Consider the following 24,099-nt stretch of genomic DNA (forward strand, 5'->3'; position numbering starts at 1 on the left):
GCATTAAATACCAAATGAGATCTCAGAGTAGCAGGACAAGATCATGGAGTCCCTTGTAAACCATGGTTGGAGTTAGATTTTATCCCACTGAAGTGGGACCATCAAAGAATTTGAAATAGAGGAGTGATTGGGTGTGATTTATAAAGACTGCAAGAATTTTTATTACTCTCCTGGAAGAATAAAAAGGATGACTCTGGGAAATCAACAGAAATCAAACCTCCAGAGATAATGTATCCTGACTATCCCTGAGATCCCTAACTGTGATCCTGCCCACGCAAAACTACAGAGGAAGGCATGAGAGCAGAGATTTAGATCAGATGAATGGGCAGGTCTCGATGGGGCACTAAGACCTCTAACCCCAGTGGTCTTTTGATGGGCCTGGGGGAGGGGTGACATAGTTTGGAATATCCTGCCTGGAAATAGCATATTCTTCTCTCCCTGTTGTGGGTTTTAGGACTGTCCAGATCTGGGCCTTGCAGCCTGACCAGTGCACAGCTGGCTGGGACCTTTCAGCACTAAGTGGCCAGCCAGATGTGTCAAAGTCAAAAAGAAGAGGAAGTGCTAAGGAAGCAGGCAGAGTCCAGCTCCAAGCTTTCTCCCAGGGAGAGGAAATGGACATTCAGAATGGCTGTTCAACCTGACAGTATATTGGGCCCAGAGTGGCAGGGTCATACTCTGGCAGGACACACTGAACTTGGGTTCTAGGTCTTCCTTTACCCTGGGGCTAGTTGGGTTTGGGTAGCTTTGTGGTCAGGGTGAGTAGTGAGTGAGAAGGAGCTTGTGTAGAATCCAGAGGAAGGCCTGACTCATTCATTCTGAAAGCATACATTGAGCACATGCTGCATGTTAGCTGGCAAGTTAGACTGAACTCAGGGAACTAAGACTTCGAGGGAGGAAGACAAGGGCCTTCCCTTGTCTTCCCCCCTCGAAGTCTTAGTTCCCTGAGATCTTTATTTTTAAAACCAAAGGTTGTAATGCATTGCTATGTCTGTCTACTTTCTCCCAGGCCAAGATTGCTTTTAACAGATGGAATTTTCTTCTTAAAGCATAAATCCCCCTGGGTGTTGTCTCTAGCTCCCTGCTGAACCACAGCAAGGCCTCTGTGGGGCTCCAGGCTTGACATCCCAGATGCCATTTAGTTCTCTCTCCGTAGCCCAGGGATCATCCTGGCATCTCACATTTCCTAGCCACTTTTCCTTTCCGACTAGCTGCTGCTGTCCCATCCCTGGGGAGGTGGATGGTTTAGCTTTGGAGGCGCCGGTGGAATCCATGTTACAGCTGGTATCCCTGAAACACTGGCTTGCTCTCGCCCCAAGGGGCAAGCCCAGCTGTTACCCAGGGGACTTCTTCCCTAGGCCTCAGCTTGGCAGATCTGGCAGCAGACACAGTAGAAAACTCCATCCCATGTGTCTTCCTGGAGCTATCTGGCAGTACAAGACACACAGGACTGAAAAAAGCCCTTTCCCCACCTGGGTGTTGGTGAGGACTTGAGCCACAAGCAGACAGAAGCAGAGTCTCGGCATTTCTAGCTTTCTGCGACAGACTTCATGAGCTGGAACGGACTAGGGGTAGGGATGGCAGCTCTCCTATGGCCCTCAGCCTCTATCTCTTTCTCTTCCTCCCACTCTGATTCCTGCTACTTTTCTTGGCATCAGTTCTATTCTCAGTTCTGCACCAAGAAAATAATTTTCTCAGGGCTGGGGCTGTAGCTCAGTGGTAGAATGCTTGCCTAGCATGTGTGAGGCGCTGGGTTTGATCCTCAGCACCACATAAAAATAAATTAATTAAATAAATAAAAGTGTTGTGTCCATCTAAAATCTAAAAAAATAAAAACTAAAAAAAAAAAAGAAAAAAAAGAAAAGAAAAAAAAAAAGAAAGAAAGAAAAGAGCCTTCTCACTTCCAGGCTCCTGGTCAGGGTACCCTGATGATAGGAGCCCCACAGGGATAACTACTGGTGGCCACCCTGCCCATCAGGCAATTCATCAACTGTGTCCACATGTTGTCTATCCCCAGTGAGCTCCGAGGGAGCTGACCAACTATCTGTTCTCTCTGACACATAGAGGGTGGCCAGGGCCTCATGGCTCCTCTCCGTAGCCTGTTCCAAAGGCCCCAGGGAGACACACCCCTTCAGGTTTCCCTCTCACCCTGGAGTGTGCAGAATGCTTGGTTCACACTTTCTTCATGTGTTCCTGTAGCCACTCGATGAGGTTCCATGGGGAGTAGGGGTAAGCCACAGTGATAGGATAGATTTAGGGCCTGACAAATTCTGAGAGAAGCAGTTCTTTCTTCTGCCATCTCTCCTTCCATCTACCTACCCACAAGAGGCTTCACGTACAGTGATGGGAATGGTCAGCAAAAGCTGCCATCTGCATAGGAGTTGAGTGATAGGAGTCAGGAGGAAGTGGAAGACTGTGATAGACCCATGCCAAGGCCTCAAAGTTGGAGAAAGAAGGACATGTTTGGGGAGCAAGGCATATTTTGGGAAGGACAGTGAATGCTGACAGAAGCAGCAGGAAAGAGAAGCAGAGGCTACCTAGGTCCCTGTGAGTTTTGCTGAGGAGTGTGAACCTTAACCCAGGGGCCTCAAAGCCATTCCAATCAGTAGGGAGTGACAGGAAAAGAGTTTAGAAAATCTCTCTGCCAGCTTCTGGAGAATGCTTGAGGACATAGCAGGGGTCACCATGGGGAGGGCTAGTTGGGAGGCCTTTGAAGTAATCCTTGGAGAGCAGATGGAGGCCTCAACATGGGAAGAAGTGGCAGGAATGAACAGAAGTATTTGACTCTGTGAACCAAGGCAGGCACTTAGTCTTGGTGACTGACTGAGTGATAAGGGGTCGAGTCCACTGCTAGCTTGGTGCAGACATGCTCCTTCTTTCCTTAATTCCTCAGAGAAAGTTTTTGTGGGGGCATCTATGTTTGCTAATTGCCAAGTGTTCCCTGAGTCTGGTGAGGTCAGGGGAGGTGTTGGTAAAGATAAGGATCATAAAACCTAATCAGATCAAAAGTACTTCCTCCAGTTAGTTCCATGAGTCTGGATGGGAAAGTTAAGTCCCACAGTCTGGGCTGGGGACTAGGGACTGGGAGAGAAGGAGGCTGGCCCCTTTGGTTTATAAAGTGGGCTTTTACAAAGTCCTATGCTTATCCTCAGTGGGCCCATCCTAGGGGACAAGCAAATTGTCAGGGAGTGTAGGATGTTTTTTTCTGGAAATATCAGAAAAGACTGTCCACCTAAACCCTGGTCCATGTGGTTGTCCCTTCCATAAAGAGCCAGAGGAGCCAGCCTGCATGGGCATCCTCCCCAGAAAGCAGTGTCTTCTTGTTTTTGAGAATAGGAGGAGTCAGGGGGTTTTAAAGAAGACCACGACTTCCTCCCAGTCAAGCCAAGTTTCTGAAATCTGTGATGTGATTGCTTCTTCTCATGGAGCATGGGGTTTGCAGTCAAGGACTCAGGTTCTTTAAAGCTCCTTGTCCACCTAAACCTCCTCTACCCTTAGGAGAGGTTGGGAGTAAGCAGACTTCAGTGGAAAGAACATGGGCTTTGGGGCCCAGAAGACCTGGTTTGTGTTTTACCCAAGTTAAATTTTCTGAGCCTCCACATACTCATTTCCTCAATAAACAGTTAATGAAGTCTGCTTATGGACCAGGCACTATGCTGGGCACTGGGGGATTAAATGAACAAAATGTGATCTTTCCTTGAGGAAGCACAGTACTAAGTAAGACCTGCAACCAGGCACATAGATGCTATTAGAGAAATCTGTGCAAGTGCACAGTGGGGCAGGAAGGAGGAAGTAGCAGTACTACCCTAGGGGAAAGGGTGGCAATTAGGGGAGGCCTCCTAGAGGAGGTGACCCGTGATCCTTATAAAATGGACATATTTTTTTTTCCTCCCAGAGTTTGAGAAGGTTAAATTGGAGAAGGATGCACACTCATGTCCTATTTCTGAGGATAGAATTGAGGCTAACAGGAAAGACTTCTGTGTATCATATTTTGTGTGCTTTACTTAAGATAAGTATGTTTATGTAGTAGGTGAGATCACTATGTGAGACTTTGGCAGGTGGAATCTTAGAAAGAGCAGGACTCTTTCCCCTGCCCAGCCATCCAAGGAAGTTAATTTTGGGCTTCCTGATACTCTCCTGTCATTGTCCAAAGAGGACCTGTTGCTTTTGTCTTAACTTTCTCTTTTAGCTCTATCCTTTAAGATAGTCAACTGAAGGAAGAGAGGGAATGCTGGGTGTTCCCTTTCCTTTTCTAGCTTTCTGGAGCCCAGCAGGCTTGGTCATGGGTGGCCCTGTAGGAAGGAGATTGGCCCTGTAGGGTTGCCTGAATCTGAGAGAAGTTTAGGAGAGCCTCCCTGCTGGCTGTTGTGGAAGCCTGCGCCCCTGGGTGAAAATGGTATGAACCACATCTGCCTTGTCCCCAAGGTTCCTGGGTGCTGTCAGTGGGAATTGCAGGATTCAAAGGACAGGCTGGAAAATGTACTGCTTCCAGTTCTGCCAAGCTGACTTCTGCACACCAAGCTTTCCTAGAGGCTTCTGGTGGTGGCAGAGCTGCTGGGTACTGCCCAGGCTCAGTGTTCTAGAATGCTTCTGTTCCTAATTTTACTTCAAATGATCCTTAGAGGGCTTTTTTTGTTTTGTTTTGTTTTTGTTTTAAACAGGAAATTTTTATTTCATTTTGTGCCAAAGCTTCAGGCATCTCTGGCATCAGAGAGTCTTGCAATGTGAGAGTTCTGGCTTGGGGGCTCAGTGTGGAACCCAAACTAAGTCCTCATGGTAATATGGATCCGGTGGGAAGGTGTCAAGGGGGCAAGAAGTGGTGGGTGGAAGGTCTCTGGGACCATTTTGGGGATTATCTGTCCAGGATTAGTGGAACACATGGGACCAGCAGGGTAAAACAGTGGGCCAGGTCATTTCTGTTCTGCCAGATCCCCTATTTCTGTCCTTGAAGGCACAATTTTGCCTTCTTTCCATTGAGATGGTAGACAAATAGCAGTCCCAGAGTGTCCTGGCCACATAGCCTGTGGGTGGTGGGCACAGTGCCCAGGCCACATTGAACTGGGTGTGGGTACATGTCCTGGTCAGTGGATATTTTTGCAGGCTCAGCTAGGAGCCCTGGCAAGGGGTCAGGGTCTTAAAGGTAGCTTTCTTTGGCCCCCTCTAGCCCTGGCCAGAACCCCCTCCAGCCTGTCCCGATATCTCCCAGCTACCCTGCCCTCTGCCCTCTGCTTCCTTCTAATCTCTCTTATTTACATTGAAATGGTTCTGGAAAATACCAGATAGGCAAACACCCTGACTGGGGGTGGCTGAGGAGTGGGGTGAAGGGGAGTGTGTGGCGGGTGGGAACACAAGTATTTTAAAAATGCTGCAAATCTCTACAGCGTTTCCCAGAAACCACAAGCACGCGTTCTGCCTGCCAGCAGGGTTCCCGCCACCCCACTGCACTGAGCTGCTAGACTGTCCTCACTTTGGCCCAGGGTGGAAGGCAGCATCTGGGGTGGCCATGGGGTCCCCATAACCCAGATGGGGTAGGGGCTCCCCTGCTGCCCAGGCAGGCTGCTTGGTGCCTGCGTTGTCAGTCTGGGCAGCGGTATGGATGTGCCCCAGGCATCCGGCTGCACTGTAGGCACTGAGTATGCCAGTCAGGCACTGTGAAGGAATGGTGTTTTAACAGCCCCCTGCCCCCTGCTGTGCAGATTTGGGGGGGCAGCCAACTCTAGAGTCCTGCATGGTGTTTGGCAACAGCTTCTGTTCTGTTAAATACAGGGGACAGTGTCAGCAAAGCTTATTTTTTCAGTTGTTGGCTCTGGTTTGGTTGGGAAACTATTTCCTTAGACCTAGGTCACCACTCTGGCTCCCTTAATCTCCTGCCATATGTCCCTCAGAATCAGGGCATGGTGTTCTGCCCTGGCGCAGCTCAGCCCCTGCACTTTCCATAGACTCTGGCCAGGGAAGATTGTAGAGGGTTCTCCATGTGGTGCCCAGCACAGCGGGTGCTCCTGGGTGGCATTTAATGGCCTGGTTAAGATTCTACTGAGAAGTACCTTGAGGGAAGAAGGCATGGAAAGTAATGGAAGGGGAGATTCATGGCATGCATTCACTGGGTGTCAGGCACTGTTCTAGATGTTTCACTTGTTAACTCATTTAATTTTCCCAATAATCCTTTGCATTAGATATTATAATAATCTGTTTCACAGATGAGAAAACTGGACTACCACCAATGATTGTATAATGGGTTAAGGTTAAGCAAGTTGTATAAGGTTGCATAGCTATTAAGTGACTTATTAGGATTTGAACTCAGGCCATTGACTCTTAATTAGTGTGCTAGAGCATACAGGAAAGCAGTATGTGGCTAGCCTTACAAATCTCCTGTCCAGCACAGACTGGGCCCTTCTGATACCTGCTGCCTGTGATACTAGAAGCCTCTTCATCTAGTCTTCCTTCTAGAAGGAAGGGGGAGCCAGGGATGACTAGCCTCTCTTGCTCTGTGGACAGTGTCCAGAAGACTGTGACTAGTGCTTTCAGTGTCTCCTGAGGGTCAGTCAAAGGAAGTGAACCGAGTGGCAGCAGGCAGAGTTTAATCTGGTGGGGGCTGAGAAATGAAGGAAAGGATGGCTGAGGGAAACTTCAAGAAGGGATGAGACAGCTGCTTCGACAGGTTTGCTGTTGTCCCCCAGGGGTGGAGAAGGGACGCACAGTTGGTTCTTATGCAGCTTCTTTGCAAGATCCTAGATCCAGCAGGCAGGGGGACACTGGCTCCCTCACCTTTTGTTGCCCATACTGGCATGCTAGTACTGATCTCCATAGCATTTGGGGTGGCTGGATCCCCATAGTGTCACTTCTGAACAGGAGCACTGCCTAAGACTGTGCACTGTTGTTCTGTGTGCATTGTGGGAAAAAGGTGGAGGAGCAAGGTTGGCCGAGGGTCTAACAGGTGGTGGGTGTGTAACCCAGAGTTCTCATCAGCTTCCATGGTGGAGACCTGACACTCCTCTTGTTGATAGTGCCTTTCCCTGCCTACATGCTTACGCATGCACACTGGCCCCAATTTGAATGTCACTTCCTCAAGGAAGCCTTCCCGGATCCTCTCAGACCTTATGAGTTCCTCATCCTGGCAGCACCCATCCTTCTCCTTCATAGCACCTATCAAGTTCTGATTGATTAGTTATCTAATGTTAGAACACTTCATGAGAGCAGCAGATATTTGTTAAAGGAAAGATGATTCTCAAACTGTGAACTGGTTGCCCATTCTCTCTGTCTAGTCTTCCTTGTTTACTTCAGTTTTGGTTATTAGAACCCTCTCCTCTGATGGGCCCTGGTGACAGTCTGCAGTACATTACCATGTCCTGCCTCCACCCACTAGCTCTGTCTCTTCGTGTTTGGGGACTTGGCACACAGGAGTGCAAGAGAGTGGGTTCCATAAGCATCCAGGAGTAGAGGCCTGGGGAAGGCACCAGCTTGGGTGAGAAGGAGCTTCAGGGTTACATGGGGGCCATACAGTGTCCCATCCAGGGGACCTGAAGGAATGTGCCTGTCTGAGGGTTGGAATGTGGCCCTGTAGGGCTCAAGGCTTCCTCTTCCCTCCTGCTGCTTTCCCTGGACTGCCTTCCTGCCGGAATGTCAGCAGACTGGGAATTTTCACTACAAAGATCTTTCCCAGTCAGAGCAACAAATTCCAGCTGGAGCCTGGGGACAGCTCCCACATGGGTAGGGGCCACCAGAGAGGGTAGGACTGGTGCTAGGGCAGCTGGAACTGCTCTGCTCTGGGGGCCCAGCATAGATTCCATTTCCTACTGGGAGACACAAACATCTCTCTCACTCTTGGGCTTCTGGCACTAAATGGCTCAAGAGAAGAAGTGGGAGGACTTGGAGATGAGAGACTTAACCTCTGGAGCAGAGAAGTGGCTGGCCATTTCCCATAAGGCCTCACTTCCTCCAATCCATTGGTGATTCAGGAAGGGGAGTTGCCTCAGATTCCATCCTCAGGTGGGGCCTGCCTGCCAGACCCAGGTTCTCTGGCCTACAGCATCTACCCAGCCCCTTTAGGAGATGGCACTACTGAATTTGTCACACATATCTGTCCTCTACTCTGTGGGCCCCACAGCATCTCCAGGACCTGGTGCCTCTGTTAGGGACCTTTCTGGCCCCTGTACCCTTTGCCCTCTGATCTCATTTTTGCTGGCTCCTCCCTCTCATTCCCATTTCTTCAAGGAGCTGACTCACTTCCTCCTTCCCTCCCTGTGGCAAGCAGGGCAGGGCACTTCTAGTATGACTAGGAGGTTGCCTCTGGCTTTGGAGCAGGAGGAGGCTGAAGGTGAGGTGGGGAACCTTGGCTCTGGGCCATAGGGAGATCAATGACCCTGGAGTCTTTGTGCAGTCAGGGCATGTCAGGAAGTCTTGAGGAGCACCTGTTCCATATCACACCGTGGGCTTGGTCTGTGGAGGAGAAAGGTCTAAGGTGGTCCCTGTGATTAGAGAGTCTGTACTTTTTCCAGAACTAGACAGCTGTGAAAAGCTAGATCTTGGTGCTGGGTGGCATAGGCTAGAGTCCAAACAGTGACAGCACTATCAGGCAGCATGAGACCATCATGATTCTCTGTGCCACCCAGTTTCATGCCCAGCCCCCTCACATGGAGGGGAGAATATCTGGAGATCTCAGTGGAACCTTTCAGGGCACAATGAAGTAGAAGGATCTGATCTATCTCCTTAGTGAGTTCTTCCTGCTGGGGCCCTATCTCCTGCTCCTCTTCACACTGCCTCCCTCACTGGTGGATTGGTTTGATTACGGAGCTGATTACAGAAGCCCTGGCTTCAGAGTGGTAAAAGGCCTCCTCCATCACTGGGCTGGCATCTTCCACCTCGCCCTCCCCGGAGCTGTCCAGGCTGCAGCAGCTTGTGTGCCTGGCACCAGGCGCTAGGGAATCCAGCCTATGCTGAGCCTGGCACAGCCTTGCCTCCTTTTCAGTAGGCGCCTAGGTTACCTAAAGGACACAGATATGGGGTAAGGTCCCATTCCCACTCATTTGGACATGCACTGAGATCAGTAGAGGCAAGAGGGAAACTGGGCCCATGGCCTGAGAAGCCTTGGGGGAAACGGCTGTGGTTTGACTTCCTGGAATTCAGTGACTAGCAAACATCCCTGTTCTCCTTAGTACTTGGCTTTGCCTGGCAGAACGGTATTGCACAGCAGATTGAGATTCTGGCCTCAGGATTTCTGGACAGTGACAGGAGTTTCTTGTTTAGCTGGGTAGATAGGAACAGGCAAGAATGAGGCCTAGACTTGGAGAAGGTGAAGGGTGTCAACCTGACCACCTCACCCAAAATGCCCTCACCTTCCCTTGTGGGAGGTGAACCACCCTGTATAGGCACATAGATGCCTGCCTGCATTCCTCTTTATTATTTCTTTATGGTTCCTCGCCTCCACCCATCATTTCTTGGCTTTGACCTGAGGGAGAGAATCATAGAACTGGGATCTGTGACAGGACATCCAGCTTAGGAATGGCCTGGGTGCCATGCACATACCCCCTACAGAATCTAGACCTGATTTTTCTTCTCTCTTTCCCCTCCTTCTGCGACCAGTCTTTAGTCCTTCTAAGCTGTCCTCACCTTCTCTGTCCAGAGGAAGGCTGGCTTCAAACCTGAGGAAATTATGGCCTTGGCTTCCCCACCCATCCCCTTTGTCTTTCAACTAGTTTTCAGGCCTCTTTTCTGTGCCTCTAAAAGAGCGACCCATCCTATAAAGGCCCCTGTACCCTCATTCCCACCCATTCTCTTCAAAATGCCCAGTCTGCAGCTCTTATTGTTGCTGTAGGAACAGATGCTTGGTAAACAGGAATTGAACGAAAGGGTTTGGTTTTGCTTATAGGAACTGCTTTCAGCTCATTTAGGAAGGAGAAGGAGATAGAAGGCAGCACAGACAGAAAGGCCCAGAAATCAGAAGCTATGTTTAACTATGTGTATTGTCAATATACTGTTATGAGTTGGGTGGTGCATGTACTCCAGCTGGACTGCCTGGTCCAAATTCTAACTCTGCTGTTTACTAGGTCAGTGACCTTGGGCAAGTTATTTAATTTCTTTGGGCCTCATTTTCCTTATCTATAAAATGAGAACTATGGTAATTCTTTCCTTCTAAGATTTTTCTAAGGATTAAAGGACTCAATACATATAAAATCACTTATAACAGCCTCATAATAGTGCCTCCTGAGTATGTTAGTACCCCTATCCCCAGGGGATACATCCTGAGTCCCTCGATGGCTGCCTAAAACTGGATATTACTGAACTGTGTGAGTACCATGTTTTACCCATACATGCATATATATGAAAAAATTTAACTTATGTTAGATAAAGTAAGAGATTAACAGTAATACTGAGTAATTACAACAGTATACTGTAGTAAAAGTTATTTAAAAACTGATGAATTATTTATTTTTGGAAACTTCCATTAAATATTTTTGGATTGAAACTGTAGCAAGTGAAACCATAAATAAATGGGGGGGACTATCATGGTCATCATTAATCTATCTCTGATACCTTGGGAAGCATTTGGTGCCTGGTAGCATAGACCATCTGCCCATAGGAATGCCACAGACCCTGTTCCTATTAATGACTCAGCTGTGAGTCCTTTACTCTTGTCCTCAGGCTGGTGCTTTTGCTCAATGTGTCCTTAGGGTAGAGATAGGGAAACAGGCCCAGGTTTAACTCAGGGTGGCAAATCATCCCAGAGTGGCTTTGCCCTGAGTTTCCAATCTGGTGTCTCGTTTGATGCCAGTTTTTCAAATTGTGCTGCTTTTTCTGTGACATCCCTCAGTCAAATTCTTGGCTGATGCCAATACCTTTAGAGTGCCAGGCTTATTCCTACCTATTTGTTTTCCAGTTGGACCACCCCTCCCTCCCTCCCCCCCCCATATATTTTTTTGTCATTTCATAGTTTATTCTGTTTCTTCACACCCATCTTGCTCCTGGAAACCTACCAAGGGTTAGGGTTAAGCAAGAATTGAGGTACAGAACAGAAAGACAACCTTGACCTGCTAGTTCCTGGGTCTGTCCTCTGCTCCTTCCATCATATATATGAATTCACCTGGACTCTCCTGTTGGATTTTCTAGCCACTGTGGCAGAATCGCTCAGACTGAGTCCCTGGGATAGAATGTGAGAGTGGTTAGGTCCAATTCTCTTGACTTCTTCTCCCATGCATCCAGGCCTAGTGGAGCTTGCCTGAGCCTCTCTAGCTTGTCACAGGGTTTGGTTTATCCAGCTGGCCAAACAGGGAGGTGTCCAGTTATGGCCTTCATTGCCCCATGAAGGAACTCCTGGCATCTTGATCTTGACAAGGTTTCAGAAGTCTTATTTACCCTTGAAAGTTCAGGGTTCTGTTGGGACTTCTCTCTTTGGAGCACTAATAGCTGATGAGTCCTGCAGTGGGTGCCAGGGAAACCCTCAGGCCACTACATTCCAGATGTCTTAGCCATGCAAGGTCCAGAGACTGGAAACAAGGAACGATTGTGCAGCACTGAGGGGCTTTCTCCTGAGCCTGGGACACCAGTGGGGTGGGGGCAGGCTTCCATTCAGCCTTGCCTTTTCAGGCCTGTGGCATCTGGCTTCTGCTTTCCAGCTGGGTGTTAATTGTGACTTCAGTCCCCTCCCCCACTTTTTTTTTTTGAGGCCTAAGAAATAAGACATGTGGGACAAGGGTCTAAGCAAATTCTGGGCAGAGATAGTGGAGAACAGTAGGTAGTCAGGGCCACCACCTAAAGGAGGCTTTGTCAAGAATGACCAGGACAAACTAGAAGGGGGAACCTCCAGACCAGACTTGTCCTACTGAACATACCGCAAAGGTGGAAATGTTCTGAGGTCTGTGCTGTCCAACTCAGTAGCCATGAGTCACAAGTGGCTATTATGCACTTGAAATATGGCTAATGGGAACAGTCTTTTAAATTTGTTTTTTATTTACTGAGAAGTACCTCATTGTTTTGATTTAACTTCAATTAAACAACCACCCCTGGCTAGTGGCTACCATATTGAACAGTGTGGCTACAAACCGGAAGGTTCATCTCTTTCAGTGTTCCCCTGGAGATGCTGGGCTGGTGGCATTTCCCCTTTCTCTCAGGAAGGAAGGTTTGTCCTCTGGCTATTTCTCCACTTCACCAGCTTTGGAATCCTAATGCCCCAGGGCCAACAGGTCCCTGGCGGTGTGCCACCACAACTGGGGCTTCCTCACCTTGCCAAGCACATCTTCTGCCCAGCCCGGTAACACACAGGTGCTCACATGCCCATGAGTTTGGCAGGCTATTCATGTGGGGGAGGAGGGCTGATAGGCAAGGCAGGGGCTTTTGTTTCTTCCCACTTCCTTGGGACTGAGTGGGTACTTTTACTTCAAAGATTTCTAGAAACAGGCCCAAAAAGGGGTTCCAGAAGTGAATGCCCAGATCCTCAAATACTTACTGAATGACTGAATGTTTGGGGGAACTGAGGGACCTCTAAAGGAGCCTGACTTTGAGAATAAGCAGCATAGGTCGCCAGCTCTCACACCCTGGAAGGCCTTTGGGTACCTAATTTAAATCAGTATTGCTGACCCTTGAACTGGTTTTCCTCTATTCTTCTGTGGAAATTGAGAAGAGTTGTCATTTATACAAAAAAGAGAACAATGCTTCATTATGCTCATTCACAAACGTCTGCCAGAGGGGGTGGGATGGAAATATAGTGTATGTGGAGCATTTAGTAGAATAACAAGTGACCCAAGTCTTGATGAGATTTGGGGCAGAGGTGTAAAGGGTTTTGGGAAACCATCCTCAAGGCTGGCCCTTGGCTTTGGGCCTTTAGGGAGCTTGGCAAGACAAAGACAGTTTGGAAATCCCCATTGGCCATGAGGAAATTCCTAGCATTTGAGTCCCCAGAGAGCAGCCTGCCTACTGGAGCTGCCATTCAGGTGGTCCCTACAGAAGCTGGGACCTGACTGCCTGGTCTTGGCAGAGAACAAACTTAGGGGTCTTTGCATGGGTTCCTTGTGTGTGCCAAGTCAGGGGCCTGTGGAATGCAGGGTCTGGAGGAGTGCCTGAGGCCTAAGTCTATGACCACCTCTGGGGCAGCGATCTGCCCATGCCCACTGACCCTCCTGATTCTTTGTCCTGGACCCCTGCCCACAACAGAGATTCAAGGCGTCCCCAGAGTCTTCTTACCTGGATTCAGTTATTCATTCATTCATTTTATCCCATAAATAAGCACTTATTGAATGTAGACTACATTTAAGGATTGTTTTTGGCACTGTGGATAGGGTGATGATGAAAATGAAGTTGGCGTCGAGCTCATCTCTGCCTTTTCTTGCCGGATCCCTCCGGGGTAAGAGGAGAGGCCATCTTGTCGCAGCATCCCCCACCCCCACCCTGTTTTGAGCTCCCCGGGGACGCCTCCTGTGGGCGGGGCCCGGAGGCCCGCCCGGCGGAGGTGAATTCCCGCAGCCTCGGCGGTGCCAGCAGGGGAACAAGAAGGGAGCTGCTGCCCTCTGCCGGGTTCCAGCAGCGCTGCAGGGCGGTGCATCCTAGACTCTCGGCGCATGCGCTGGGCTTGGCTCCGCCTATGCGCCGACGGACGGGCGCGGGGCGGGGGAAAGCGCGGGCTAGGGCTGGGGCTTAGGTCTTGGATTGACCTAAGAGGGAGAGTCCCCCTCCTGGCCCCGCTGCTCCGTTGAAGGAGCTGAATGGGCCATTAGGCACTCCAGGTTTCTTCTCAACACCTCCCCTCTACCCCCTTTAAGTCTTCCTTAGTCTTCTTCAAGGGGATTTGCTTTCTTCCACTTCGTGATTAACTGGTCATGTTGCCCAGCTGATTTTTTCTTTTTTAAATTTCGGCCCTTCAGTGGGATGCCAATCTCTGTCTACATCCTCGTCCCCATCCCACCCCCACAGAGGAATTAGGATAATTTCTCCCGAGAAAGGGAAGGCTCTCCTGAACTGGCATTTAAGGAACTGCCCTCTAGTACTGTGCTGAGGAACTTCTGAAGTGGCCATCTGAGGGGGTGCACCTGTCACCATGGCAGCTGGTATCCTCCTACCCAGGAAGCATAAGTGCTGTAGGCGACCCTTCTCAGGCCTGAGGGCTGAGTGCTTGGAAAGACTGCCTGCAGCTTCTGTAAATAAAGAGTTCCATTAGTGACTTTTTTTTTTTTTAATGTTTTGTTAGTTGTTGATGGACTTTGTTTTATTTTTTATATAAGGTTCTGAGAATTGAACCCAGTGTCTCACACATGCTAGGCAAGTGCTCTATCACTGAGCCACAACCCCAGCCCCCCATTAGTGACATTTTATACATTACACATTAGTAATACAAGTATTTGCAATTGGTATCCATTATGGAGACAGTATTGGTATAATTTTTGTTTTTAAGAAATTTTGATATACAGGGGAATTAGAGAATAAATGGAGAATTTTTTGTTGTTGTTGTTGTTAAGATATTAAATAGAACTTTGGCCTCAGTGTTTTCCAAACTCTTTCCTGCTAAGCCAGCCTCCATCTAACATCCTTATTTTGCATAGTGGTGCCACATCCTATCAGACTCCCAACTTTGAAATCTTGGTGTCTTTGATTCCTTTTCTACACACACACACACACACACACACACACACACACACACTTGTAGGGGAACACAATCCCTTTATTTTATTTACTTATTTTTTATGGTGCTGAGGATCAAACCCAGTGCCTCATATGTGCTAGGCAAGTGCTCTATTGCTGAGCTACAACTCTAGCCCCCTCTTCCCATCCTCTTGTGCCCATTTCCCCTCCTCCCCCAATGGCCACCTCATCTAGAAGATTGTTTCTCTTGCATGAACCCCTCTTTGCCATCGCCTGCTAGAACCCTAGGCAGACCCTCTTATCCTTCATCTGGCTATTACCTTGCTTTTCTCATGATCCTTCAGCTTCTAGCCTCCTTTCTTTCCCTCTACCCTTCTGTTAGATCAGCATTCCTAAAGCACAGGTTCGGTCATGCCCCCTCAGTCTCCAGAAACCTACCATGACTCCATTGTTTACAGGCAGGGCATAGCATGGAAGGGGCAGGTTTTCAGTGTCTGAATGACTTGAATCCAAATCCTGGCCCTACCAATCACTATCTGTGTGATCATAAGCAATATGTAACCTCTGTAAACTGCAATTTCTTTGCCCACAATTTTCCTTTTAATAATTATCTCTCTAGCTTTTGTCAGGAAAAGTAAGCAACACTGTGCCTATCTTCTGGCCAGTGTGCTCAGCATGTGCCTTTTTTAAATTTCCTCCCTTAGCCTGCTTACCTTGCTTTTGTCTTGGATACACCTGTTTCAGTTGCACGTTTGACAGCCCAGCTCAACTTGCTTAAAAAGAAGGAGTATATGGTCTCAAGTGTCTGAAAAGTCCAGAGGTAGAACTGGCTATAGGCTCAGCCTTATCTGGAAACTTAAACATCATGACCAGGCCCCAGGTCTGTTCTGTCTCTTTCAGCTCATCTAGGCTGAATTAGACTTCAGACAAGTAATGGCAAGATAACTCAGCCTAGGTTCAAGTCTTGTAGGAAAGGAAGTGTGATTCAGTAGTCCAAAGGTTTTGTTATATGTCATTGATAACTGATCGGTTCACTCATGAACCAACCCTGTAGTCTGGGAATATGATTCTCTTACTGGCCAGGCCCAAATCATATGTTGGGGTAGGTCCTCAGAGGAAAACTGGGGTGCTGTTATCAGAGGATGGACAAATGTATAGCAGGCTGCAGAAAGAACTGCAGGAACAACAGCACTTGGCTCCTTGATGGGCCCTGTACCTTCCCAGCTTTGTCTCTTGTGTTTCCTTTATGTGTCCTACACATTATCCAGGCCCCCATTGGAGCATTAAGAATGTTCTCCGTATTCTAACTATTGAAGTACATTTGCTATCTCCTCTGGAACCAAGTCTGTTTCATCTCATTTTACTCACTTTTGTATCCAGAATCATCTCTGAGCAGGGCCCAAAACTAGGTGGGTGCAGAGGTTATAATGACAATACAACATGTGTCTCAGGAAGCTCACAGTGTAGTTGTGGGAAGACTAAAGAGCAAGCATTGTGCTTCCCCACAGTGTTCACCTCAGGGTATTACAGCCATTGCTAGTTGAGTTAGTGAATGCTTCCTCTACCCTCACAGTCTCCTGTCTGGCCTGCCCTCGTTCTGCTTAGCCTTTCTGCATGCCAATGGCTTTTCGCTCAACCATACTGCAAGTGGGGGAGAGCAGAGTAATTGAAGTTGTTACAGTAATTGAAGTTGTCACCCTGTAAGGGTATCCCCTTCTCCCCATTCTGTTCCACCTGCCTCATTATGTGTGCACCTTTCAGATCAGCTGGGTGAATCCAGAGGATTTTTGTTAAAAAACTACTGTGAGCTTAGTGCTGGGGAATGGGATAGGATAGAAAGAAAATAGAAAATGGTTCTTGTAGGGAGGAATTGATTACAACTCAGAGCATTGGTTTATGCTCTGTAGTCCTGGCATATGCATAATAAACTTCAACAGATTCAACTATATATTTGCTTAAGAAGCTATATTATTGTAGCCAAAAATTGTAAAAATAGTTATTTTGTATATTTTCATTATAAATGTTATACATGACTATACATTATGCTTTCATGCAGATACGTATTATATAAAAAGCATAGAGGGCTGGCACTGTGGCTCAGTGGTAGAGCGCTTGCCTAGCATGTATGAGGCACTGGGTTCAATTCTCAGCACCACATTTAAATAAATGAATAAAATAAAGGTCTATCAACATCTTAAAAAAAAAAAGCATAGGAGTCCTTCCCACTTATCCACAGGGGATACATTCTAGTGCCCACAATGGATGCCTGAAAGAACGGCTGGTACAAAATCCTAGATGTACTGTTTTTTTTTTTTTTTTTTCCTGTATACATGCCTATAGTAAAGTTTAATTTATAAATTAGGCACAGTAAGAAATTAGCAATAATAGATAATAAAACATAACAATCACAACAATATATTGTAGTAAAATTTGTATAAATGTCTTTCTTTTTTTTTTTTTTTTTTTTAGAGAGAGTGAGAGAGGGGAGAGAGAGAGAGAATTTTTAATATTTATTTTTTAGTTCTCGGCGGACACAACATCTTTGTTGGTATGTGGCGCTGAGGATCGAACCCGGGCCGCACGCATGCCAGGCGAGCGCGCTACCGCTTGAGCCACATCCCCAGCCCATAAATGTCTTCTCTCTTAAAATTTCACTGTTTTTCTTTTTCTTTCTTTTTTTTTTTTTATGTGGTGCTAGGGATTGAACCCAGGGCTTTGTGCATGTGAGGCAAGCACTCCACCAACTGAGCTATATCCCCAGCCCTCACTATTTTTTCTTAAAGGAAGCACTGTGTAGTTTCTCTTTGGCATACCTGAGTTGCTACCATCCCTACTGCTGTTCCTTGGGACCATTAATAAGTAGAATAAGGGTTCCTTGAACATAAGCACTGTGATACTGTAATAGTCATCTGATAACCAAGACAGCTACAAAACAACTAATGGTGTGTAGCATATGCAGCGTGGATATGCGGACGAAAGGATGATTCACATCCTAGGTGGGACAGAGTAGGATGGTGCAGATTTCATCATGTTGCTCAGAACTGTGTGCAATTTAAAACTTATGAATTGTTTATTTCCAGAATTTTCTATTGAATATTCCTAGAGAATTACTGACCCCAGGTAACTGAAACCACAAAAAGTGAAACTGCCGATAAAGGGAGACCATGCATGTACAAAGCCATGTGTACTATACTCTCTGAGCAATTTAGTGGATTTTCAGGAGTTTTTGACTATACTCTATTTTTGCCTTACATGCTGACCTAAGAATCTATCCTGTATAGCAATACTCCACTGTATATAATAGTACCACACTTTATGTAATTAAGAACTACCATGGGTGTGGTGTGTTTAAGTATAAACAGTGAGTGTTGTGGTTTTTAATGACAGTTTAATGGTGTTAATCATTTAGTCACTCTCCACAATTTGCCAAGCCTAAGATTACATAATATTCTTTCTCTTCTTACAACAACCCCATAAAGCAGCAATATTATTATTATGTTGTTGTTGTTATGTTTTCTAGTGCTGGGGACTGAACGCAAAGATGCTTTGCCACTGGGCTATACTCCTTATCCTTTTTACTCTTCATTTAGAGACAAGGTCCCTTTAAGTTGCCAAGGCTGTCCTCAAACTCCTGCCTTAGCCTCCTGAGTTGCTGGGATTACAGGTGCACATCACTGTGCCTGGCTATAGTATTGTATTATTTTAAAGTTTTTTTTTTTTTTTTTTTTTAATGGAGACTCTTAAGAAGTAGAGCAACCTTTCCTTAGGTCAAACAGCAAGAAAGAAGCCAAGCTGGGATTCAGTCCCTGTTGAACACAACTGCCAGTTCCCTGCTCTTTTACTACACTTCTTGGTGGGTCTTGAGTTTCAGGTGGGCTTCATAAGAAGATGGACCTTTAGGAATGGGGAAGGTTGGGCATGGTGGAGGCAATGGTAGAGGACAGGCTCTGGGGAAGGTGCAGGCAGGGAATGTATGGAGATCTGCCTGAGAGAGGGCAAAAGAGTGAGAGCCAGGAGAGTAAAGAAGGTGAAGTGCTGAGGGGGAGTCAGATTACAAATGATGTCTGTCCTTGGAGACAGGTGAAGAGGCCTGAGAGCCTGAATGTCCCCAGAGCCATTCTTAGGTTTATTGAAGACATGGACCACACTGAGACAGTGCCCTCTTGGGGCAGCAGAGGGACTGGTGGTGGCTGGGTGGGAAGGAGAGTGGGCTGCCAGGACTTATGCCTTCTGACAGAAGACCCTGCCTTTTTCACTAGGGGAAATGAAGCTGATTTAAGATGATCCCCCTACACACACACTAACCAAACGTTTCAGAAACCGAATTGACAGGAGTTAGTCATCCGAATAGAAAAAGAGGCATGATAGTAACTCAGAGACTGCAGATCAAGTGTCACCTCAGTCATTTGGAGAGCACTGCTGAACGGCAGTGGGCGTAGAAGGCCCTCAAGCAATCACAGTGGAGGGTACTAAGTCCTTGTGTGAAAGGCCCTTCACTTGCAGGAGAACCTCTGGCATCCATTTTTTTCTGTTTTGGACACTCTTTTATCAGGCCTGGTTATTTGCCTTTTTAGCCTTTGGCAGAAATAGCACATTAGAAGGAACTGAGACTGCTGGACACAGGCACACTATCAGGTAAGTGACAGAGGATGGCTTGATGTCATAGAGTGTAGGGAAGAAAAGATCTAAAAAACAAATATACAGCTACAAAGGGTGCCTGGATTTCCACATATAAGCATATCAGAGGCTTCAGTTTGGCCACCAGGCCTGGGAAGCAGCTGGTGCCCTCTGGGAGAGCCTTGCAGCATTGGAGGGGCACAAACCATGGGCTGTAGTCAGGCTGGGAAGTCAGGAGTCGTCACAGTGAGGGCAGAATTTGAGACCTTTGAGTTAAGTTCAGTTTTTTTTTTTTTTTAAGGTGGACACAATATCTTTATTTTATTTTTATGTGGTGCATGAGGAGTGCCTCATGCATGCTAGGCCAGCACTCTACCTCTGATCTACAACCCCAGCCCAAGTTCAGTGTGTTTTAATGAAGAAAGTAAGGAGTATTAATGAGTGTTTCCTAAACTGGGCATGGTGGTGCATGCCTGTAATGCCAGCTCCTTGGAAGGCTGAGGCAAGAGGATTTCAAGTCTGAGTCCAATCTTGGTAATTTAGTGAGACCCTGTCTCAAGATAAAATAAAAAGGCTGCAAGTGTAGCTAAGAGACAGAGTCTCTGCTTACATAGCCTGTGAATATGTGTGAGGCCCTGGATTCAATTCCCAGTACCAAACTCAAGCACACACCAAAGTTTATTATTTTTATGATTGTAAATAGTGATAGATTTAGAAAGACACTTAAAATAGAAAATATTTGGTCCTTTAAATGGAGTAGGCTTCAGTTACCTGGAAATTTTTCTTTGATGCCTTTTTTACTCCCCTTAATGATCTAGACAGAAAATAATAGTTAAAATTTAATGAAAGCTAATGTTTTTAGAACGTTGTATGCACTAATTATTTTATCCCCTAAAATAGCCCTATGTGGTAGATACTATTATTTCCCCCATTTTACAGGCAAAGAAATTGATCCACAGAGAAGTTAAGTTGTATAGTTTACTACATGGAAAAGCCAAGATTGTACCAGGAAGTCTGGCTTTGAAGGTTTTACCTTCAAAATAACTTCTGTCAAATCAGTGATTTTCAGAATTTAATGTGCATTAGAATCAACTGGAAGCTTGGTTAAGGATGCTGGGTCCTATATTGAGTTCTTGATTCAGTAGGTCTGGGGTGAGGCCCCAGAATTTGCATTTTTCTTTTATCTATCTATCTATCTATCTATCTATCTATCTATCTATCTATCTATTTATTTATTGGTACTGGGGATTGAGTCCATGGGTACTCTGCCACTGAGCTACAACCTCAGCCATTTTTTTTCATTTTGAGACAAGGTCCCGCTTAAGTTGACAAGTGGAGCCTTGAACTTGCATCCTCCTGCCTCATTCTCCCTAGTTGCTGAGATTACAGGCACACACCACTGCCATCACAGGGGCAGAATTTGTATTTCTAACAAGTCCCCAAGTAGTGCTCATGTTGCTGTTATGGGGACCACACTTTGAGAAGCAAAGCTCTTTTACATCCATTCCATACCTGTCTCATATTAACTGGATAAGTGTCAATATAGGCATAGTCCTTATTTTATAGATGAGGGAAATTTAAATCATCTGCCTATGGTCAAATGGCTAACTCATTCATTCATTCATTTAACAAAGGGGAACATCTGTGTTAGGAAACAGTTTTCAGCCTTGGCTGCAAATAAGAGTCACCCGGGAAGTTTTAAAAAATCATAGTGCCAGCGGGCACGGTGGTACACACCTGTAATCCCAGGGGCTCGGGAGGCTGAGACAGGAGGATCACAAGTTCAAAGCCAACCTCAGCAACTTAGTGAGATCCTAAGCAACTCAATGAGACCCTGTCTCTAAATAAAATACAAAATAGGGCTAGGGGGGGCTGGGGATGTGGCTCAGCGGTAGCGCGCTCTCCTGGCGTGCGTGCGGCCCGGGTTCGATCCTCAGCACCACATACCAACAAAGATGTTGTGTCTGCCGAGAACTAAAGAATAAATATTAAAAATTCTCTCTCTCTCTCTCTCTCTCCTCTCTCACTCTCTCTTAAAAAAAAAAACAAAAAACAAAAAAACAAAATAGGGCTAGGGATGTGGCACAGTGGTTGAGTGCCCCTGAGTTCAATCCCTGGTACAAAAAAAAAAAAAAAAAAATTACAGTGTCTAGGCCTTCCTCCCAGATCAATTAAATCAGAAAATGGGAGGGTAAGGATGGGATCCAGGTATCAGTATTTCAGGCTCCTCACATAGCTATGTGGGCTATGGGGGTGCAGAAACCTATGACATGATACATGCCCTCAAAGGACCAGAGAACCTCCCTGGAAAGCAGAGGCACAAGCAGGTGTGCATGATAGTGTGACTAGGAAACTTGTACAGTGTCTGGTAGGTAGGTAGGAGGAGAGCTGAGTTTTGGTCCTCCAGAGTAGTGCTTACCAATAAGTTTTCCTGAAGAAAGTAATACTAGTTACAGGACCCACTGGCTCTTTGGATTGGCCAGAGGTGACAAGCCTGAGTTCCTGCCAGTCTGGTTAGGCGACAGCTCTGTCCCAGTGCTTCCTAGCACCACCTGCCCCTCTCCCTCTACCCCCTCTTTCCCTCTTTCTTCTGGAGAGGAAGAGGGAGGTAATCACTTTTACTTTTTTTCTGCAAAGCTGACAGCTTCTGAGACACTCAGGCCCTGTCTTTTGGCTCCTTCCCATCCTGCTCCCAACAACCATTTCAGCCTCTTGGGGATCCCCATCCCTGATCTGGGCATCCTGTGGTGCTAACTAGAGCACAGGCCAGGATTTCTCCTGGGTAACACTTGCTCTTCACTGGCAGCCGCTGCTCATTGGCCAGATAACCACAATTTCCTCTGTCTGCAAGGCTTAGGCCCACCCACTCGCCCCACCCACACCACCTTCCGCACAGCCGCTGGCTGTGCGTGCAGAGGTATATAGACAGAGGGAGAGTGATTGATTCCTTGCATGTCCCTGCATGTTTATTACAGTGAGACAGTGACAGTGGGCTTCAGACTGGTCTTGTGGATCCTGCTGGACTTCATAGGACTGCTGTTGGCTGCTGTTTGGGCACAGTATATACTGGGCCCTGTGTGTTGTGGTGGATGGGATGTTAGTGGCTGTCTTGGCCTCTGCCGCAGTAATTAGATAGCAGGGGTAGGCCTATGATTTGTGCATTCTCAAAAACACTGCACCGGGAGTGTGTGTTCATGCATGCTGGGGTGTGTGTGCGTATGTGAATGCGCATGTGCTTATCTTAATCTCAGCCTGTGGGGCCGGGGGCTGCAGGTCTCAAATTCCTCTGCTATTTTTAGGGATCATATCAGCTCAGCTGTCCCAGTGTGTTTCAGAAGGAAAGTGCCACCTTCCCTGTCTCTTGCCCCTCCAACACTGCCTGCCCTCCACCACTTAACCTTACTTTAAGAGCCTCCTCCTCCACCTAGGCTGCATCGTCCTCTCACTCCCGATACCCGCATACCTGGTACCCGCAGTCCTCTGGGCTCTGCTTTCTCCACTGGCTGGGCCTGGGTTGGGCAGCTGCGGAGGGAGGGGCCTGGGAGAGGGAGGAGAACAGGGGCGGGGCTGCAGCCCGTGCTATTTTGAGCCACTAACTGAGCAGCAGCGAGAGGAGACTCCTTGCTCTGGGCTGCTCCAGGCCAGGCCATGCGGGTGAGTGTCCCTCTGACCCCCCCACCCAGAAGTGTCCCAGGCTCCTCATACTGTTTTCTCAGTTAGGAAAGGAGGGGCCTTTTCTTATTTCTCCAGATGTGGCTGAAGTAGGTGGGGAGGAAGGGGTGGGGCTGCTTTGGGGCTCTTCTCTTAACCTCTTGGTAGGAAGGGCATTACCCATTTCTGGCAGTATCAAAACCTCTCATAGTTTAAGGGATATCCTGGGCCAGAATCATGACTTTGGGAGCTTTGGGGGGGGGTACTGTCTTCTAAACCTCAGTTTCCTGGGGCTGCATCTGCTATCCCATAAGCTATGACACGCCTTCCCCACAAACCATTACAGCTTTGCATGCCTCATTCCTGGGGACCCCAGCAACCCCAGGCCTTTGGAGGTCTTGTCCCTGCTTTGGGTTGTCCATGTGGCCCACTGACCCCTCTTTGTCCTAGCTAGACAGAGGAGAGGGGATTGAGGCGGGATTGAAGTTGTCAGGGATCCTCCTTCTTACTGTCTCAAAAGGGGACCCAGCATGGCCTCCTCCATTCCCCATGCCTAGGACACTTAGAAGGGGCCCAGATGGCATATTGGGGATGCCCTGACTGTTTGTAAGTCTCCTTTTTAGCACAGATTACTTCAGAGAAGTTCCTTAAAAAAGCAAGTGAGAAGAGACATAGATGCCTCCCAGTCCGTCTTGTCCCCCTCCCAGCCACGGAGGGTAAGGTTTCCAGTTGAGTCAGCAGTGGGCAGTGTGTGGGCTGGCCCAAGGCGGAGGAGCCTGAGATGTGCCCATGAGCATTTGTATCTTTTTATGCCCAGGTACTGCTCCACTCTAGCCCCCAAACTGGCACTAGTGTTGAGGTGTGTATGGGCAGGGTAGGAGTGAGGCCTGGGAGAGCTCTTTGCCCTGAAAGATTGATGCTTCCTGGTCTAGCTTACTACCCATCCCACCCTGCACCCCAGGTCCATCACAGATTCAGGGCCACACACAATGATGGCCAGACAGATGGCAAAGTGCCCTACGGAGGGGCAGTGAACATCCCCAAGGAAGGAGGCCTCTAGCAGGCCCAGCCAGCCGTTGGAGGAGGAAACCCCGGCCCTTCTGCAACTGCAGTGGCAGCAGGAAGCCATTCCAGTGCACCTGCTTCCTCCAAGCTGGGCTGGCCGGTAGTGACCGAGGGCACTGGGTTGCTTTCTGTTCTGCCGTGGGGAAGGGGAGGGCTCTGGCTACAGGCTGGACCAAAAGGGCCAGGGTGTCCCTGCCAAGCTCT

At 47.6% G+C, this 24,099-nt stretch overlaps 1 protein-coding gene across 2 annotated transcripts in view; it reads left to right on the top strand.

Annotated features, from left to right (window-relative positions):
* Myo18a (myosin XVIIIA) overlaps positions 1 to 24,099 on the top strand; it is a 98,354-nt gene that overhangs the window by 12,385 nt on the left and 61,870 nt on the right. The gene's annotated exons all lie outside the window — the stretch shown is intronic.

This window comes from Urocitellus parryii, chromosome 7 (genome assembly GCF_045843805.1).
Source record: "Urocitellus parryii isolate mUroPar1 chromosome 7, mUroPar1.hap1, whole genome shotgun sequence".
In the NCBI taxonomy this organism is placed as follows: Eukaryota; Metazoa; Chordata; class Mammalia; order Rodentia; family Sciuridae; genus Urocitellus; species Urocitellus parryii.